The following is a 19,219-nucleotide window of genomic DNA, read 5'->3' on the forward strand; positions in this document are numbered from 1 at the left end:
TAAAGATCTCACTGAATTCCAGCGTGGTACTGTAAGAGGACGCCACCGTTGCAACAAGTCAGTACATTAAATTTCTTCCCTCCTAGATATTCCACGATCAACTGTGAGTGGTATTATTGCAAAGTGGAAGCGTTTAGGAACTCAGGCACAAAGTGGCAGACCACATAAAGTTTAAGATGTACCTGGGGGTACCTGAGTGCTGAGGCGCATAGTGCATAAAAGTCGCCAATGCTCTGCTGAATCAATAACTGCAGAGTTCCAAACCTCCTCTGGCATTCATTTCAGCACAAACACTGCAAACATTGTGCGCTGGGAGCTTCCTTTCATGGGTTTCCATGGCCAAGTAGCAACATGAAAGCCTTACATGCACAATGCCAAGCATTGTATGGAGTGGTGAAGAACACGCCACCACTGGACTCTGGAACAGTGGAAACATGTTCTGTGGAGTGACAAAGCACACTTCTCTATCTGGCAGTCTGATGGATGAGTCTGGGTTTGGCGACTGCCAGGAGAACGCTACCTGCCGGACTACACTGTGCCAACTGTAAAGTTTGGTGGAGGAGGGATAATGCTATGGGTTTTTTTTTCAGGGGTTGGCCTAGTCTCTTTAGTTCTAGTGAAGGGAAATCTTAATGCTTCACCATACCAAGACATGTTTACAACAGAGATTGTGAGCTGGTCCTCTTGTCCAAAATCAGTGTCTGACCTCACAAATGCTCTTCTGGATGAATGGGCAAAAATTTCCACAGACACTCTCAAAATCTTGAATAAAGTCTTTCCAGAAGAATGGAAGCTGTTTTAGTTGATTATGGATTTAGAACGGGATGTCATAAGAGCTCCTGTAGGTGTAATGTGTAGGTGTCCCAATACTTTTGTCCATATATTGTATGTCTTTTTTCAACTGTACTAACTATATTTCGTTTTCTGTCATAGTAAGAATAGCTTTAAAATCTGAAATGATCACTAAACCATTGGATGGTCAGGCATGTATCCAGGTTCACAATAAGCTAACAATACTACGCCAGTGAGTAACAACAGACAGGGCAATGTGCGATGAGGATATGAATGAATTGTAATTGTCACCGAGTACTTCTGGGTGCTAGTTTACTGGATTAAACAAAGACTAAACACTTTGTCACTGGGCAAAAAAAGCAGATCCAAAATATGTCTTTATGTCTGTTGTACTTTTAAGTAGTAAAAACTAAAAAAAAAGAGAATATAAATACAAAAAGTTAGTAATCATCTCTCTCTAAGGCATAATCGCCTACTGCCTGTGTGCCTACATGCACATATAAAACTAGATCTGACGGGTCTGAACATTGCTTAACAATTCAAAACCTATTTCTAAAAAGTGATTTCTGACAGTTTACAGATCCACTTTGTCTTTCCTGAATGACTGTTCACAGTGAGAGTTGTACTACATGGCTGATTTTAGAGTCAATTTATACTTTTAGATTTTAATCTAGAAATAGGTTCATTGTTCAACAAAGGAGTTATTCAAGCTGCTTGCAATATATGCTGAAAAAATGTTAGGTTTGAAGCACATTAAAAATAATGAATGGATTCTTAAACATGTCACAGTCAAATGCAAGAAGGAGTAGAAAAACATTTTTGAAAAGTTAAATGAGCATATATATATATGTATGTTTATATATTTACATTTTTAGTTTTTTTCTCAACATGTATTGGATACTATGATGAGACAGAAAAACCACAACCACGCTGCTGATTCAGGAGAAGAATTAATACAATGCTTGCATCTTCTTTTTTCTGTACATTAAGATGTAGCAAATTCTTCAAAGGTTTTCCGTGTTTAAACAGCAACAATGGGTATTAAATAAATAAATTATGTGTATTTATATATATATATATATATATATATATATATTGTACATTTTATCCTATTACCGCCCTAGTAGATGACCTGAGATAATACTATTTCAGCATGTGATAGTACATTATCCCCTTCATTATCCTAGAGCACCATAGAAATTACCCCTAAACATTAATACCCCTGCACGTATTACCAAGAATTCTGTCACTAACCCTTGAACCATTCTCTTAAAAAAACGCATTGTTTCCTGCAGCGAGTTCCTGTGGGCGGCCGGAGCTTCAGCACTTGGCAGGGTTTGGTTGCTAGGCAACTGGATGCTTCCGCCTTACCTGTATTGGCCTCTGTCTTCCGCCATGGCCCTGCTGGATTGCGGCTTCTCTGCTTGGTATCAGGTTGCCAAGGCAACCAGCATTAGAAGATGACCTTAGGCCAGGTGGCCTATTTAAAGGGCTTCTGTACCATTTTACAGATCAAGGTAAATCCTTTGTTTTGCTATTGTTCCTATTGCTATTTGACTCTGTTCCTGGTCTTGACCTCGGACTACTTACTGGAATACTGGTGACCGCAAACTGGGAATCTGACCGGGAAAGTTCACACTTCTTTGTGGAGGTTTAGGGTGAAGAATGGAAAGACTCCTAAACTCCACACCCCAGTCTAGCCAGCACTAAACCGATTGTGGCATATATGATCCACTTTTCCAGTGAGAATCGTAACAGGGAACAAGTCAAAAAGAAAACCGAATCCGCCAAAGCACAAACAAACTTACTATACACACATTGTTATATTATATAGTCTGCCAAGTAGACAGTATGGTTGAACACAGTAAGGACAAATGGAAGTCATCAAAGGTCAGGCAGAACTCACAAATCTACTCTTATGAATGACAGCGGAATTTACCAAAGTACTGATGAAAATTGCTAATATTTGTGTGTTCTTGGTATGAGGCCATTTGTGACCCTCCTGGTTCAGAGTTTTATATAGATCACTAAACACAAATTTTCACAAATTCATAGAATGATCTGATTTGTATTTTGCCCTGAAAATATTGAAAGTGCTTATGATTCTTTGAATGAAGTATTCCAGTTAAGCCAGTTGAAAATGTTGATAGTTGCTGTAGGGCCGGGTTCATAAAGGTCATTTTATCACTGATGCTTGAAAGACTGGGACCAGATAAGGGAATATACATAAAATTTTATATGAAAGCTGCCAGCGTTAAAATCATATGCAGAGTGGATTTTCTATTAAATTACAACCAGACAAATTCAATACGGGACCAGTTAATCATATGATGTTTCAAGCTGTAAAGCCCATCATAAAACTAATAAGATTGCGAATTTCTATTTTCCTCTACGTTGTTTCATTACATGTTAACAGTTTATGGATATTATCCTCATTTTGAAATTTAAATGGAAGCTTTCCTATTAACTTTAGCTGCTAAATACTAAAATATTATAAGCCTTAATTTCATATTTCATGTTTAGAACGGTTAACTGCTGTGTTTACTACTAATTCCATTGAGGGCTACTAAAACGGTATTTAGTCTATTGATAATACTACAGGTGAGAAGTCTTATTTCGGTAGGTGGTCCACATTAAGACTGATTCCCTTTACAATAAATACCTTTTAACCACTTTAAGAAAATAATTGAAAGCTTTTCCTGTGAATACATTATATATGTTCTTTTGCCATGCAGCTGTTGACCTACATTAATATGGTAGGTGCTTAATCTACTTATATAAAAGGGTAATTTTCTTAGAATAAAACTCAACATTTATGCATTAAAACATTAAAATAAACATGTTAGATAAGAAATATTTCTTTCTTGTTGTGTTTTCTTTTCTATTAATTTTATTTTGATTTTTAAATTTAACTTTTCACATGTTTGCAGAAGGATATGTAGGCTATAAAGCTAAACATATCATTATGCATATGTAACAGGATCAGTGACCCATTATAAATCATAACATTTGAGAGAACATGTTAAATGTCAGCAAAAGGCTGGCAAAACCTGGCTGTATAACTTTTGTAATAAGTATAATGTGGCAAAACACATATGGATTGAGCAACTAATATGTAATAATAGAAAAGAAGAAGTGTAGACAGGAGTTTGGGTCTTCTTAAAGGGTCTTTTTTTCTGAGAAATAAAACATTGTGAATTCCGTTAAGTTATACCATTTGTCATGATACCAATTTAATACAATCTTAGGTCATCCATTAAAAAAATCTATGGGCGATGGGCGATGGATTACTGACCGATAGCATCCATTAATGACATCCGTCACAACCATTCACTAAAAAAGTGCATATGTTAAACAATACTTTTTCACTTTTTTAACATTGAATTCTGCGGGAACGGATGGCCAACAGATGCCTCTGATGGATGCCTCTATTGGCCATCCATCGCCCATGGAGTCCAATGTTGAACAAAAGTATTTTTACTGGATGGCTGTGACATATAAAAAAAAATTCAACATAGTAGCCTATGGGTGATGGATGGCTGAAGGATGGCATCTGTTGGAGGCATCTGTGGAGGTATGCATTTTTCTTCTACATGTTTATTTCACATGTAGCACATTACATCTCGGGTTATCTAGAATTTAGGGAGCAAGTAAGGCTGGGTTCACACGAGCACATTAACGTCCGTAATGGACGGACGTATTTCGGCCGGAAGTCCCGGACCGAACTCAGTGCAGGGAGCCGGGCTCCAAGCATCGTAGTTATGTACGACGCTAGGAGTCCCTGCCTCTCCGTTGAACTACTGTCCCGTACTGAAAACATGATTACAGTATGGGACAGTTGTCCTGCAGAGAGGCAGGGACTCCTAGCATCGTACATAACTATGATGCTAGGAGCCCGGCTCCCTGCACTGAGTTCGGTCCGGGACTTCCGGCCGAAATACGTCCGTCCATTAAGGACGTTAATGTGCTCGTGTGAACCCAGCCTAAGGTGAGACACATCTGTAATATGTGGTCAAGTTGAAGCGGTATTATTCAATAACAGTATAGGGCTATCAGTATTAATATTGGCCTAGGTATACTGGGTTTTGTTCAGTTAGAGTATGGTGGTATTTGTTCCTTGTATAGTGGATAGTAGTATTATGTGGTAACTTCATTACTGTATAATTTAGAGGTATATTATCATACATAGAAACATTTTCTTAAAGCTTTGTTGTCTTTAAGATTTTTATGTGTGGGGCCTACACATCCGAGTAACAAGTGGAAGGTAGGGTCAGGTTAAAAATTTGCCCTGGGGTTCTTAGGACTCTAGTTACACCATTGAAGTAGGGTGATGTCTCATAATAAGTCACCCACCCTTCCATGTGAGAATGAAAGCAAGCCCGAACTTGTCAACAGAGAAAATATTTCAGGACTGCAGTAGTTGAGGAACCTAAGTTAGCTGAACTCTTTTTCTGCTTAAACTGTTTTCTATTTTTTATTTTTTTTTTACGTTCCTGTGTCACATATATAGGCTGTTCTATATATAATAGATTTTATTAATATAGCATAAGAGAAAAGTCTGTACTCAAAGAAGAAATTCTCAAGCGCTGGGAGGCCATGAGCCTGGGAGGTCATGAGCTTTTCTGGCTTCCAACCACTGATTAACATTTTGATAGGGAGAAAACTGTGAATCGAAAGCTTGTGTGCGCGGGAAGCTCCTTGCTCCTGAATAAGTTGGACTCGTAGGGTTTCCGATGGCTGTTCTGGCAGACTGGAGGCCTAACAATGGCCTCCTGTTTGCCAAGTACGGAAGCCTACTGGTCCCGCCCGGAGGCAAGGCATAAAAGGCTTCCGGCCGCAAAAGAAAGATGGCTCTGGCTCACAAGCTGAGCCTGCAACATCAGTAGCCAGTGTCAGCTGTATCTTACAGCTGACACCGTGTTGTAATGGCAGGGAACAGAGCTAGCTCCGATCCCTGCCATTAACCCTTAGATGCCGCAAACAAAAGCGATCGCGGCATCTTAGTGGTTTGTAGCAATCGGCATCGACACAATGTGTTCGTGAAGCTGCCGATCATTACTATGGCAACAATGGCCTTCTGGTCTGCCACGTACGATAGCCAATTAGGCCCCGCCCAGAGATGGGATCTAATAGGCTTGCTGTCAGTGAATGACTGACAGCTCTAATGCATTGCACTACGTGGGTAGTGCAATGCATTAGAGTAAAGATCAGAGGTGCAGGCCCTTAAGTCCAAGTGGGACAAAAAAAAAGTTGAAAAAAGTTGAATAAAAGTGTAAATATAAAAGTTTCAAGTTAATAAAAACAAACACTGCTTTTTTTCCTATAATAAGTCTTTATTATAGGGAAAAAAATGAAAACTTTAAAAAAGTTACACATATTTGGTATCGACGCATCCGTAACGACCCAAACTATAGAACTATAATTTAATTTTTTCTGCATGGTGAACACCGCAATTTTTTTTTAATAAAAAAAACAATGCCAGAATTGGAAATACCAAAACATGGAATAAAAAGTGATCAAAATGTTGCATATACCCCAAGATAGTACGTATAAACACTACAACCTGACTCACAATAAACAAGTCCTTACACAGTTTTTTTGACTGAAAGATGGAAAAGTTCAGGCTCTCAGAATATAGTGACACAAAAAATTTTTTTTTTTAAAAAAAGTGATTTTCTTGCGCAAACGCTGCAAAACGTAAAAAAACTATATACATATAGTATCACCGTAATTGTATCGACCCGCAGAGTAAAGTAAAATTGGCATTTATAGACCATGTGAACGCCGTAAAAAAAAGAATAAGAAACGTTGTCAGAATTGCTGGTTTTTGGTCACCTTGCTTGACAAAAAATTGAATAAAAAATGATACAAAAATCACATGTACCCCAAAAAGGTACCAATGAAAACTGCAGATTGTTCCGCAACAAACAAGCCTGCACACAGCTCTGGTGGAGAAAAAAATAAAGAAGTTCTGGCAGAATAATAGAACACAAAATGTGCAGATCTTTCCAAAAGCGGATAAGATTGGGCACCATTTATCAGTGCGACACTGGCTACATATCTATGAATTACTATTTATTTACCGCATTATTATACCCTCTTATTATGCCCTGATGTACTCTGCCCAGCTTACATACGCCCCCACATTATTAACTGAAATACCATCAAAACCCCAAACAGAAAAACTACCAAGCAAAATCTGCACTCCAAAAATCAAATTGCGCTCCCTCCCTTCTGAACCCTACAGTGTGCCCAAACAGCAGTTTATGTCCACATATATGGTATTGCCATACCCGGGAGAACACGCTTAAAATTTTATGAGGTATTTGTCTTTGGTGGCACAAACTGGGCACAGCATATTGTGCACTAAAATGACATATCAGTGAAAAATTGCTATTTTCACTTTGCACCATCCGCTGCACATTAATTTCTAATAAAAAAACACCTGTGGGGTCAAAGTGCTCACTACACCCCTTAAAATGCCTTAAGGGGTGTAGTTTCCAAAATAGGGGTCACTACTTGGGAATTTGTTTTAGTATTTGACCTCGGAGCCCTGCAATTGTGGGTCAATGCTGTGAAAATTACCAAAATAGACCTCAAATGCGCATGGTGCTCTTCACTTCTGAGCTCTGTTATATGTCCAGGCAAATGATAAATGCCAAATAGCGCTCCTCCCTTTCTGAGCCCTGCCGTGTGTCCAAACAGCAGTTTATGAACACATATAGGGCATTACCGTAATCGGGAGAGATTTATATTCAAATGTTGGGGTGCTATTTCTCCTTTATTCCTTGTAAAAATTAACAATTTTAACGTTTTATCAGATAAATAGTAATTTTCAATTTCACAGCATAATTCCACTAAATTCAGCAAAAAAAACTGTGGGGTCAAAATGCTCACTATACCCCATGATATATTCCTTCAGGGGTGTAGTTTCCCAAATGGGGTCACTTTTGAGTGGTTTCCACTGATTTGGTCCCACAAGGGCTTTGCAAATGTGTCATGGCGCCACAAACTATTCCAGCAAAATTTGAGCTCCAAAAGCCAAATGGCGCTCCTTCCCTTCTAAGCCCTGCCGTGGGTCCAAACATCAGTTTATCACCACATATGGGGTATTGCCGTGCTCAGAAGAGGTTGTGTTACAAATGTTGGGGAGTTTTTACCTCTTTTATCCTTTGTGAAAATGGAAAAATATGAGCTAAAACTACATTTTATTAGAAAAATCTTAGATTTTCATTTTTACGGCCTAATTCCACTAAATTCAGCAAAAAAATCAGTGGGGTCAAAATACTCACTGTACCCCTCAATAAATTTCTTCAGGAGTATAGTTTCGCAAATGGGGTCACTTTCCACTGATTTTTCCCACAGGGGCTTTGCAAATGTGACATGGCACCCGAAAACCATTCCAGCAAAATTGATCTCCAAAAGCCAAATGGTGCTTCTTCCCTTCTGAGCTCTGCCGTCGTTCCAAACAGCAGTTTATTACCACATATGGGGTATTTCCGTAATCGAGAGAAATTGCTTTTCAAATGTTGGGGTGCTTGTTCTCCTTTATGCCTTGTAAATATTAAAGATTTTTATTTTTACATCCTAAGTCCACTAAATTCAGCAAAAAAACCTGTTGAGTTAAAATGCTCCTTATACCCCTTGATAAATTCTTTGAGGGGTGTAGTTTGCCAAATGGTGTCTTTTTGGGGGGTTTACACTGTTTTGGCACAACAAAACCTCTTCAAACCTGACATGGTGCCTAAAATATATACTAATAAAAGGAAGGCCCCAAAATCCTCTAGGTGCTCCATTGCTTCTGAGGCTGGTGCTTCAGTCCAGTAGCACACTAGGACCACATGTGGGATATTTCTTAAAAACTGCAGAATCTGGGCAATAAATATGGATTTGCCTCTCTCTGGTAAAACCTTTTGTGTTGCAGAAAAAATAGAATAAAAACTATTTTTTTGCAAAAAGAATTAAAGAGTAAATTTCACCTCCACTTTGCTTTAATTCCTGTGAAACACCAAAAGGGTTAAGAAACGTTCTAAATGCTTTTACAAATACTTTGAGTGGTGTCGTTTTTAAAATGGGGTGTTTTATAGGGGGTTTCTAATATCTAAGGCCCTCAATGCCGCTTTAGAACTGAACTGGTCCCTGAAAAATATAGCCTTTAGGTGAAAACAGGCTGTGTCCTTAAGGGGTTAAATAAATTGAAACCTTGCTAATAAAGACAACTAGCAGCGGTGTGTCTGATTCATTCTTTTTTTTCTCCATATATAACTATATTGGCACCAATGCACCTTATTTGCTACCTAAGCTTTTACTTATATGAGATAAATTAGGAATATTTAAATGGAGTCAGGTCGACTTTGATGCTTTACATTGTATGATTATTTGACTTTAATTTCTTAACTCCAACAACTAAGAAAATCAGTTTCTTTATTGTCCTCTTTCTCTTTGTAATCCAAAGTACAAAAGGAAAACGTCACACAAGTCCCCTAGTTAAGAATGAGCTCTCTGCCCTGAGACATCTCAATTACAAAACAGTCAAGTAATAATCTGTCTGGCAGTGCGCCAATTATGAGCTCACTTAGATGGTGTCATGAAACGAAGCAGAACTTAGCAAACTAAATGAGGAGAGGCCCCTACTTTATGGTAAGCACAATTTAATGCAAATCTTAACATATACTACATTAATCTAGTAGACCCTCACAATGATAGAATGGGAACAGGTTTTCATCATTTCACAATGCATCAAAGGAAATAACGTGGTTTCAAATTGATCTCATTTTGGTACTTGTAAAAACACTAGACAATGTGACAGCATGATGAAATGGCCAATCAAATTGTTATTAAATAAAATAATTACAAGAGCCCATTAGCTGTTTAATGTGAATTTCAATAGGTAGCACTTGTTTTTCTCACAACTGCTTTGCATTCCAGTGTTCATAAAATGTACGAGTTATCACGTGTTGTTAAAATTTATTGAAGAAAAAGACTCTTTGTTGCGTAGCAAGATGAATTGTTTTATGCTTTTGTTATAACTACTGTTCAATCAACTGATGCTACAGTGGTCAGAATGAGAAGGGGAACATTGTGGATTACACTGTTTGAGGGGTATTTTGGCTATCATTGTATGTAGAATGTCCTACAGTATGGCTGGCACTATAATACATATTTGAGTTGCAAACCTGTGTTTAGAAGAAGGCGATGGCAATTGTAATTGACATGAAGCTGTCAGTTCCTTCAAAGAAAGGTTCTGCAGCAGCAGAGTGCTGTTATTTATAATTATTTACCATCTACTATACATTATTAGGTCACCTTAGAGTAATTTAGCCAGTTTTACAGCAACCAACCGGCAACCTCATACTTTTATATGGTCACTGAACTCCTCGGTAAATGATCCTATACAGACACCTACAGTTGCAAGAAAAAGTAAGTGAATGCTTTGGAATTACCTAGATTTCTGCATTGATTATTAATAAAATGTGGTCTGATTGTTATCTAAGTCACAATATAGACAAACACAATCTAACTAAACTAATAACTCACAAACAGTTGTATTGTTCATGTCTTTTATTGAGCACAGTGCATAAACATCCACAGTGCGGGGAGAAAAGGTAAGTGAACCTCTGTGTTAATGACTTCTTCAAGAACTACAGAAATTAGAAAAATGTGTTTAAATTGAGGAGATGAGATTAGAAGTGTGGGTTTCACAGGTGCTTTGCACATTAAATAATGGCATACAAGCCCTAGTTACTCTCAAATAGGTTCTTCTCAAGAAAGATTAGTTAGTGTGAATCATGCCTGGAGACAAACAACTTTCAGAAAAGCTCAGAAGACATATTGTAGAGACCCGTGAAGGCTACAAAAGCATTGATAAGGACCTGGGTGTAAATCAATCCATAGTTAGACAAATTGTCTACAAATTGAGAAAATTCAGTACTGTTGGGGGTGGGTGTCTTGCTACGATCTCTCCAAGAGCACATCGGGCAATTCTGAAAGAGGTGAGAAAAAACCCAATGGTAACAACAAAACACCTACTGAAGATGCCACAAACTAAAAAAACTTCTGTTCATATGTCCATTATTTGAAAAAGACTAAATAAGAATGATGTTCATGGAAGCATAACACAAAGCCATTGCTTTAAAAACAATAAAAAGTTGTGGCTCGTCTCATGTTTGCCCGAAACCACCTGAATGTTCCACAATGCTTCTGGGAAAATGTTTGATGGACAGAGGAGACAAAACTAGAACTTTTCAGCACAAATATACAACACTATGTATGGGGGAAAAATAACACTGCACACCAACACTAAAACCTCATCCTAACTGTGAAATATGGCAGAGGGAGAATCATGGTTTAGGGCTGCTTTGCTATCTCAGGGCCTGGATGCTTTGCAATCATTGAGAGAACAATGCATTTAATTTAAATGTGTATCAAAACGTTTTGCAGGAGAATGTAAAGGCAGCAGTCCATGACCTCAAGCTGAAGAGACGTTGGATAATGCAACAAGACAATGACCCAAAGAACACAATTAAGGACAGTTGCAAAAAAAGATGGTTTGTGTTTTGGAATGGCCAAGTCAGAGTCCCGAACCTAAAGAGGCACTGTCACCAGATTATAAGTGTCCTATCGCCTACATAATCTGATCGGCGCTGTAATGTAGATAACAACAGTGGTTTTTATTTTGAAAAACGATAATTTTTGAGCAAGTTATGAACAATTTTAGATTTATGCTAATTAGTTTCTTAATGCCCAACTGGGCGTTTTTTAACTTTTGACCAAGTGGGTGTTGTAAAGAGAAGTGTATGACGCTAACCAATCAGCGTCATACACTTCTCTCCATTCATGTCCATTTGTATTCACAGCACAGCGTGATCTCGCGAGGTCACACTGTGCTGTCACATACACCCACATTAACTTTACTGAAGTGTCTTGAGAGTGAATAGACATTGCCTCCAGCCAGGATGCGATGTCTATTCACACTCCCGACACTTCCTTAAAGTTTCTGTGGGACTTACTCACGGCACAGCGTGATCTCGCGAGATCACGCTGTGAATGACAGCACAGCATGATCTCGCGAAACCACGCTGTGCTGTGTGAGTAAGGCCCACAGAAACTTTACCGAAGTGTAATACACGCTGTGCTGTGAATACAAATGGACATGAATGGAGAGAATTGTATGATGCTGAATGTGATACACTCCTCCTTACAACGCCCACTTGGTCAAAAGGTAAAAAAAAACGCCCAGTTGGGCATTAAGAAACTAATTAGCATAAATCTAAAATTGTTCATAACTTTCTCAAAAATGATAGTTTTTCAAAACAAAAACCACTGTTTTCTACATTACAGCGCAGATCAGATTATGTAGGAGATAGGGCACTTAAAATGTGGTGAAATAGCCTCTTTAACCCTATCGAGAGGCTGTGGCATTTCCTGGAAAGGGCTGTGCATGCAAGGCATCCCAGAAATATGATGAACTGAAACACATTCGCAGGGTCCAAAATTCATTTAAAACATTGTGCAAATCTTATTTGCATCTATAGGAAATATTAGAGGTGATTGCTGCTAAAGGGGATCTACTGGTTATTAAATTCACTTACCTTTTCTCCCCGCACTGTGGATGTTTACTTAATGTGCTCAATAAAAGAAGTAAACAGTACAACTATTTGTGTGTTATTAGTTTAGTTAGATTGTGTTTGTCTATAAATGTGACTTAGATAACATTTAGACCACTTTTTTTTAGTAATGCATAAATCCAGGTAAATCCAAATTGTTTACTTACTTTTTCTTGCAACTCTACACACACTCTTATCAGATATGACATTTGGCAGTGCCAAATGCAAAACATAGCTCTGCTATGTTTATACATTGATAAACTCAGTGTACATGTTACAAAACATAGTTAACAGCTTATATTAAATTATATGGATTCATTTGAGAAAATCCCCTTTACACACTATAAAGAAAAGATGACTCGGCATTGAAAATGGTTTACTTTATTCTTACATAACTCAAAAAGACTATTTATATATTTTAGCTGTTTTTGACATGACACACAGTTAATGGTGTTCTTCAGACATATCAATGTAGAGAGCACTTCCAGCATTTGAGTCACATCAAAACAGTTATTTAAAGGGACTAGACAAGACACAGTCTGAAGTTATGCTGAAGAGAGAAGGACTATAAAATACTGGTTGCAAATCTTAAAAAAATATTTTTTAGGAATTTGAAACTTTCAATCACAAATTCATGGTGGTGTTGTTTTAAATTAATAATTTCAATCATATTGAAATAAATAATGGACCTTACTTACCTATGTTCAAATAGAAAGATTTATACCATCTCCAACAAATGCAGAAGTTTTATTGATCAGCTGACTTCTGGGATTGAAACCTTTTTATCATTGTGAAGTGTTAGAATTTATAGTCAGAATACCGATATAAAACATGAAAGTTGATTTAAAAGGAATATATGTTTCATTCATCTAGATGTATGTAAACAGCTTATATGGATAAGCAAGTCTGGTGTTCAGTTATTTTTTACTTGTGAAAGTACTTAGAACTAAGGACAACGAGTTATCTGGACTGCCAGACTACAAGTATCATGGACTAACTATCATTATTTAAATGGGGCCGAGTTGTAGTTCCCTACTCCGCCCAATGCTGGGAGCACTACTGTGCAGGTAAAAATATAGAAGGGGACGCAAACTGAAAAAAAAATCTTTGTGGGGTGGAATTGGAAAAAAGTGTGATTCCTCCTCTGTTTTTTTGGGTTTTGATTTTACGGCTTTCACCATGTTGTAAAAACAACAACGTATCTTTATTCTGCTGGTCAATACCAAATTTAGATATTTTTTTTTATGTTTTACTTTTGCAAAGAAAAAACATTTTATTAAAAATAAAAAAATTGGGTCACCATGTTCTGAGAGCCATAACTTTTTTCTGCCTTTTGAGCAGTGTAAGCTGTAATTTTTATTGTCACCATTTTTTGGTACATACGACTTTTTGATCACTTTTTATTATATTTTTTTTAAGAGCTAAGGTGACCAAAAAATAGCAATTCTGGCATTTGACAAACATCGGCACCCCGCGGACGTGTTTTGGTGGGGCCGATGGGCTGTCAGAGGGGGCCATCCCCTCTTTCTAACAGCTTAGATGCCTCGGTTGCTGCTATTCTGCCGCAAAAAATCGCAAGTCAGAAAAAAAAAGCTGAATACCCAGATCTCTATGCTTCTCCATCCGGTCTGGCCTCTTGTGATGACATTTCATCCCATCTGACTGCTACAGCGATTGGCTGAAAAGGGATGAAAAGTGACACCAGGACATCAGAAGGACACGTCACCATGACTACGGGTAAGTATAAGCTTTTTCTTTGTTTAACCTGATGTTTTCCGCAGCGGACATTCCGCCTGAAAAATGTCACCACAATTTGCGCAGCGTCTCTGCCCTGTGTGGACACACTCTAAGTGGTATTACAGCTCAAACTCTTTCAATTTAAATAGGGCAAGAATGACTCTGTTCCTGAAATAGATGGCTCCTATTTTGTATTCCTTGACAACCCCTCTAAAAACTACATTAAATAATCTGAATGGAAAATATCCCTGAAATGAGTACAAATGGCAAGAATAGTTACAACACATTACTTTGCTTAACTTATTTTTAGGTCTGTTGGCAACATGAACATTTACATAATACAGTTTAGTTAATAATGATATAATGTTAATCCGTCTGGAAAGCTGTTTAGAAACAGTATTTTCCTAAACATTTCAGGTCAATCCAGTGTTAAATTAATCTACCTTTAACAGAAGCAGAAACTGTTTGCATTCATAACATTAGATTATATTCACAAACTTCTTGCATTGGGATTTTATGCCTAGTACAGAGATCTAGACTGTGCATTCATACAATGCCAAACACCAAAAATCCATTCAAATATTTACATAAAACATTTATGACTCTATGTTTAAATTGGGCTTTTCCAATTACATCTAATTGCTTTGAGTCAAATTAAACATATTTATTCCTCAGTGGCCTTGAAGGACAGGTGCTGAGAGATTAGACTGTCCCTAAGCAGTATTATAGATGAGTAGATGAGTCAGAATACACTCGGGGCAAGACCAAATATACCTTTATTCTTCCTTAACCCTAGGCAATCCTCGCTTTACCCAAGGTACAAAAGGAAAATATGCTCAGCTTACTTCGTTTTTTTCACAGTAAAATATAGTAGCTCATTATATACAGTCACATAAAGCAATAACTATACTGTAATTGATTACTTATGGTTGTAAATATCCCCCCATAGCAGGGAGGCCAATTGTAACAAAATGTCAACTTTTTATTATGTCAGTTAAAAACACTGTATAGTGGTTCTCAAATTGTGAGACGGTTTTCACTGGTGAGGTACCCGCCTTGTTGAATTGAGCAATATTTGTAGTTTTGGCATGGACATGGACCACTGGTGATAGGGTCCTGGCATCACAATGTCCTGGCTGGTGAGACTCCAGTAGAAACATTTGAAGAAGCCTTTCACTAGACAGTCACATTGTTAGAAACAGGTAACATTTCAATGCTCTGGATTTTTTTTTCTCATTACCCTACCATAAATCTCCTGAAAATTAAAGTTTTGCTTAAGGTAGCAACTTTTATTTAGGGATTTATTAACAATACATTTTAGAATATTCTTAAAACAGTAAAGGTATTTAAATATATCCAAAATTACCGTTGTCTTTCCTTAAGGTGAAAGGGCTACATAACAAAACTATGAGCCCCTTCAATGCAAACTATTAATAAGCTGAAACCACTTCCCATAAGTGCCATTTACTAGCACAATATTCCACCATGATGAGTGATGAGAGTATTGTAGTGTTGCCAATGTTTTATACTATACCCAATCGAGATACTTGCCCAGGGTACTTATTCAAGTACTGATTAAAAATAAAAAAGTTCTTGTTTGGGGATGCCAGGCTCCCGCATCTTTCGGGCCTCTTAGCAGTGGCGTGGTCTGGCTTTACAGCACTGTCAATACCTAAGCCCAAAACTTTCTCTAATATAGATTAGTAATATAATGTTTGCCGCAGTCCCTGAGCTTCAACCTTGGGAACTGTGACTGCAGGGTTTTGTATTTTTTTCAGAGACGGGCTACACATATCTAAATTATATGGGATTAAATGGGTTGATTGAATGTCCCCCTGCATGTATGTAAGCCTGCATTTTTTGGGATAACTTTATATATCCAAAACTAATGCATACACTAACTATGTGTAAGAATAGACTGTAAGTAATTTTCAATAACTGGTGCAATATATACAATATGCCCCACTACACATGTATATGCCACACTACATGTGTGCATGTGCGTGTGTGTGTGTGTGCGCGTGTGTGTGTGTGTGTGTGTGTGTGCGTCTGTGTAGACAAAGCTATATAATAGGTATTAGTATATTAGTATATTACTTATTCCTCGGAGCTGACATTTGTACATTCTGGACAGACACAATACACCTACCTCATCCTGCATGTGTTTAACCTGTCAGGAATATGAAGTGCTTAGAAAAAGCCATTAGCATCACCGAATAGAAAAAAAGCTATAGTTACCTAAAGGCTTTTAAACACTTCACATTTCCACTGGCCAAGCAAACATACTTCAAAAGCAGCATTTCTTTCAGCAGCAGCCTGCACTGCAAATCCGCTGGCCTGACGCACTTAATTTAAAGCACTCTGTATCTATCATGAAGGACTTCATAAAAAAACACTTACTAGAATAAAAGCATACAGGAAACTCATGTCTCATAGTGAACACAACAACATATAAAAGGAAATGTAATAAGAAAATAATCACCTAGAAAAGTAGCAGGTGACTAGAAATGCGTTGTGGTTGTCTACTTATTTTCTGCAGAACTCTCTTGGACCACACTGCCCAGGCTATCATCATTTACCATCAGTAACATGGAGCAGCGTTGGGTTTTGATAGCTTTTTGCTGTCAAAAGATAAACTTTTAAGGCTACATTCACACGAGCGTGACAGATTTTACACGCATAAGACACGCACGTAAATCTGTCAGTATGGGTTGCGTTTTGCATCAGTGTGCTTTGCGAGTGGCATGCGTATTTCACGCACACGCAAGCACTTCTTTTTTCTTTTTTCTCAATGTAATTACAGCTTGTGAATCGGCGCACGTCTGCTCATCTCACAAGGAGCTAGTCTGGGGACAAGCGCTTGTCCCCATATATTATTATCATGTCGACAGCACGTCTCCCTGTTTACACAACGATAATATTTTTCATTTTTCATTTTTCATTTTTCATTTTTCAAAAGATACGATCAGCAGATGATCCAGCGTTTGCTCATTCATCTGCTGATCGCTGATCTGTTTACACAAGGCAATTATCGGCAATGAGTGTTCTATGAATAAGCGTTTGCCCGATAATTGGCCAGTGTAAAAGGGCCTTTAGGCGGGATTCACACGACCGGGTCGTTCCCGGGCCCGAGTGTCGGCCGGTAAAATCGGCCATTTTGCCCGGCCGGTTTGCATAAAGTTATGCATCCGTGCCGGGCCGGGCAGATCCGGACAGTGACATCAGCGGCAGCTCCTGAAGGGGAATCCCCATGTGTTCGGGGATTCCGCTTCAGGAGTTTCCCCTGATGTCACTGCCCAGATATGGACAGAGACATCAAGTGCTCTGTCCAGGAGCGGAATCCCCGAAAACACGGGGATTCCGCTCCTTCAAGGAGCTAAAGTGCGGCTAGCACATAGCAGAGCGGGGAGATACCTCCCTGCTCTGCTATAGTGGCGTCGCTGCAGTAGTAGCAGCCGCAGCAGCAGCAGCTGCTGCTACTAGCGGCGCCATCGAAGGTGTCGCCGAGCCAGGGTGCTTTTAACAAGCAGGGGAAGGGAGCCAGCGCAGCGCTCTCTCCACCTGCTGTACACCCCGGCCCTGCAACACAGTGTACAGCGATGCCATTCGTCAGAATGGCATCAACTCCTCCTCCTCACATGCACTCTGCGCTGTGAGGAGGAGGAGATAGAGCGCAAGCGCCGGGATACCCGGCCATCACTCGGAACACATTCCGGTGATGGCCGTGTAATACCCGGCCCCATAGACTTCTATGGGAGCCGGCCGGCCGGGTGCCCGGGCAAAGATAGAGCATGTCCTATTTTTTGACGGCCGGATTTCCCGGCCGTCAAAAAATCGGTCGTGTGAATAGCCCCATTAGGGGTCTATCATTCCTAATGCAGCCGGGTGCCGGCCGATTTATGAACGGCCGGCACCCGGCCGGGAAACCCTGCCGTGTGAATGAGGCCTTACTCTTTAACAATATTTGTTCTGTTATGTAAACAACTTAATTGTTCTTATACAACAATTTATATGATTTGTATTCACATTTTAGATTTTAAATTGATTGAATGACCACTATTTTGCAGTTTTGACTCTTTGTATGGTATGATGGTATTAAACTAGAATTTGGTAGCATTGTAAATTATGTTCTGCTTAATACAATGTTAAATATCCTGTTCCTTGACTGATTCATAAACGTTCAGTCAAGAGATTTTAAATATTTGTAACACGTGAAATTAATATTTTGCTATTTTTTGACCTTGTGCCTTCATAGTTTGTGCGCTTGTTTAGTTTCAGGTGTGTACTGTTCATACCTGTCTTATGTGTTGCAGACTTGGCAGGGGAATGGTTCCATATTTCAATTGACTGTTAAAGAAAAAAAAAATTGTAATTGTAAATATGCATTAAACCTTATACCAAACCTAATTTGGAAATGCTCCCAATTTTTATTATTTTTTGCATTCACAGAAGGCTTCAGAGTGTGAAGCAACCATAGTCTAAATATACTTCATCTGTTTCATGCTGGTGACTGCACTGGCTGAAAAGTTATGATTTTCAACTAATAAGATATCCATACTTCTCAAGCCTCAAACATCTCTTGACTCATCTTAATATACTACCCCACTCATGTCCTTCAATTTGCTAGTGACCTACATCTATTGTTCTCCCTTAATAAAACCACCCATTCAAGTCTCCAAGGTTGCTTCAGTGATGCACCTATACTAATATATACGTATATTGAAAGACACTACATATAAAAACACTATTATGGCATATGGATGTCATAGAGGCGGAACCCCGGCTCAGGATCTCCCTCTATTAGCGAGAAAGGAGAGCCTGGCAAACCCGGTGTATCCATGTATTACATGGACAGCCCTTTATTTGAATGGCAGCCATATAATGTTGCATTTCCAATGCAGCAGCAAGCTTGATGCAAATTCCCCCAGGTATAACAGCTGATTGTTTATGGTAAGAGAAGCCAGACCTGAGGTGATCAGTTGATCGCCGCCTCAACTTTTTTAAAAAAAGACAAAGGACAAAAACAGTTCTTGTCACTATTTCATTGATAAATACAATGACTACTTTACTGGATCTTCTGGCCC

At 38.6% G+C, this 19,219-nt stretch overlaps 1 protein-coding gene across 10 annotated transcripts in view; it reads right to left on the bottom strand.

Moving 5' to 3' along the window:
* The window catches only part of LINGO2 (leucine rich repeat and Ig domain containing 2), a 1,254,957-nt gene that overhangs the window by 909,055 nt on the left and 326,683 nt on the right, over positions 1-19,219 (bottom strand). For 8 of the 10 annotated variants that reach the window (XR_012847678.1, XR_012847677.1, XM_075826560.1 and 5 more), the window contains exon 3: positions 18,431-18,482. The exons of the other annotated variants lie outside the window; for them this stretch is intronic. The gene's annotated coding sequence lies outside the window, so the exon portion shown is untranslated. The remainder of the gene's footprint in view (positions 1-18,430; positions 18,483-19,219) is intronic. 10 annotated transcript variants of the gene reach the window in all.

The sequence above is a fragment of the Rhinoderma darwinii genome, chromosome 1, assembly GCF_050947455.1.
Source record: "Rhinoderma darwinii isolate aRhiDar2 chromosome 1, aRhiDar2.hap1, whole genome shotgun sequence".
Classification (NCBI taxonomy): Eukaryota; Metazoa; Chordata; class Amphibia; order Anura; family Rhinodermatidae; genus Rhinoderma; species Rhinoderma darwinii.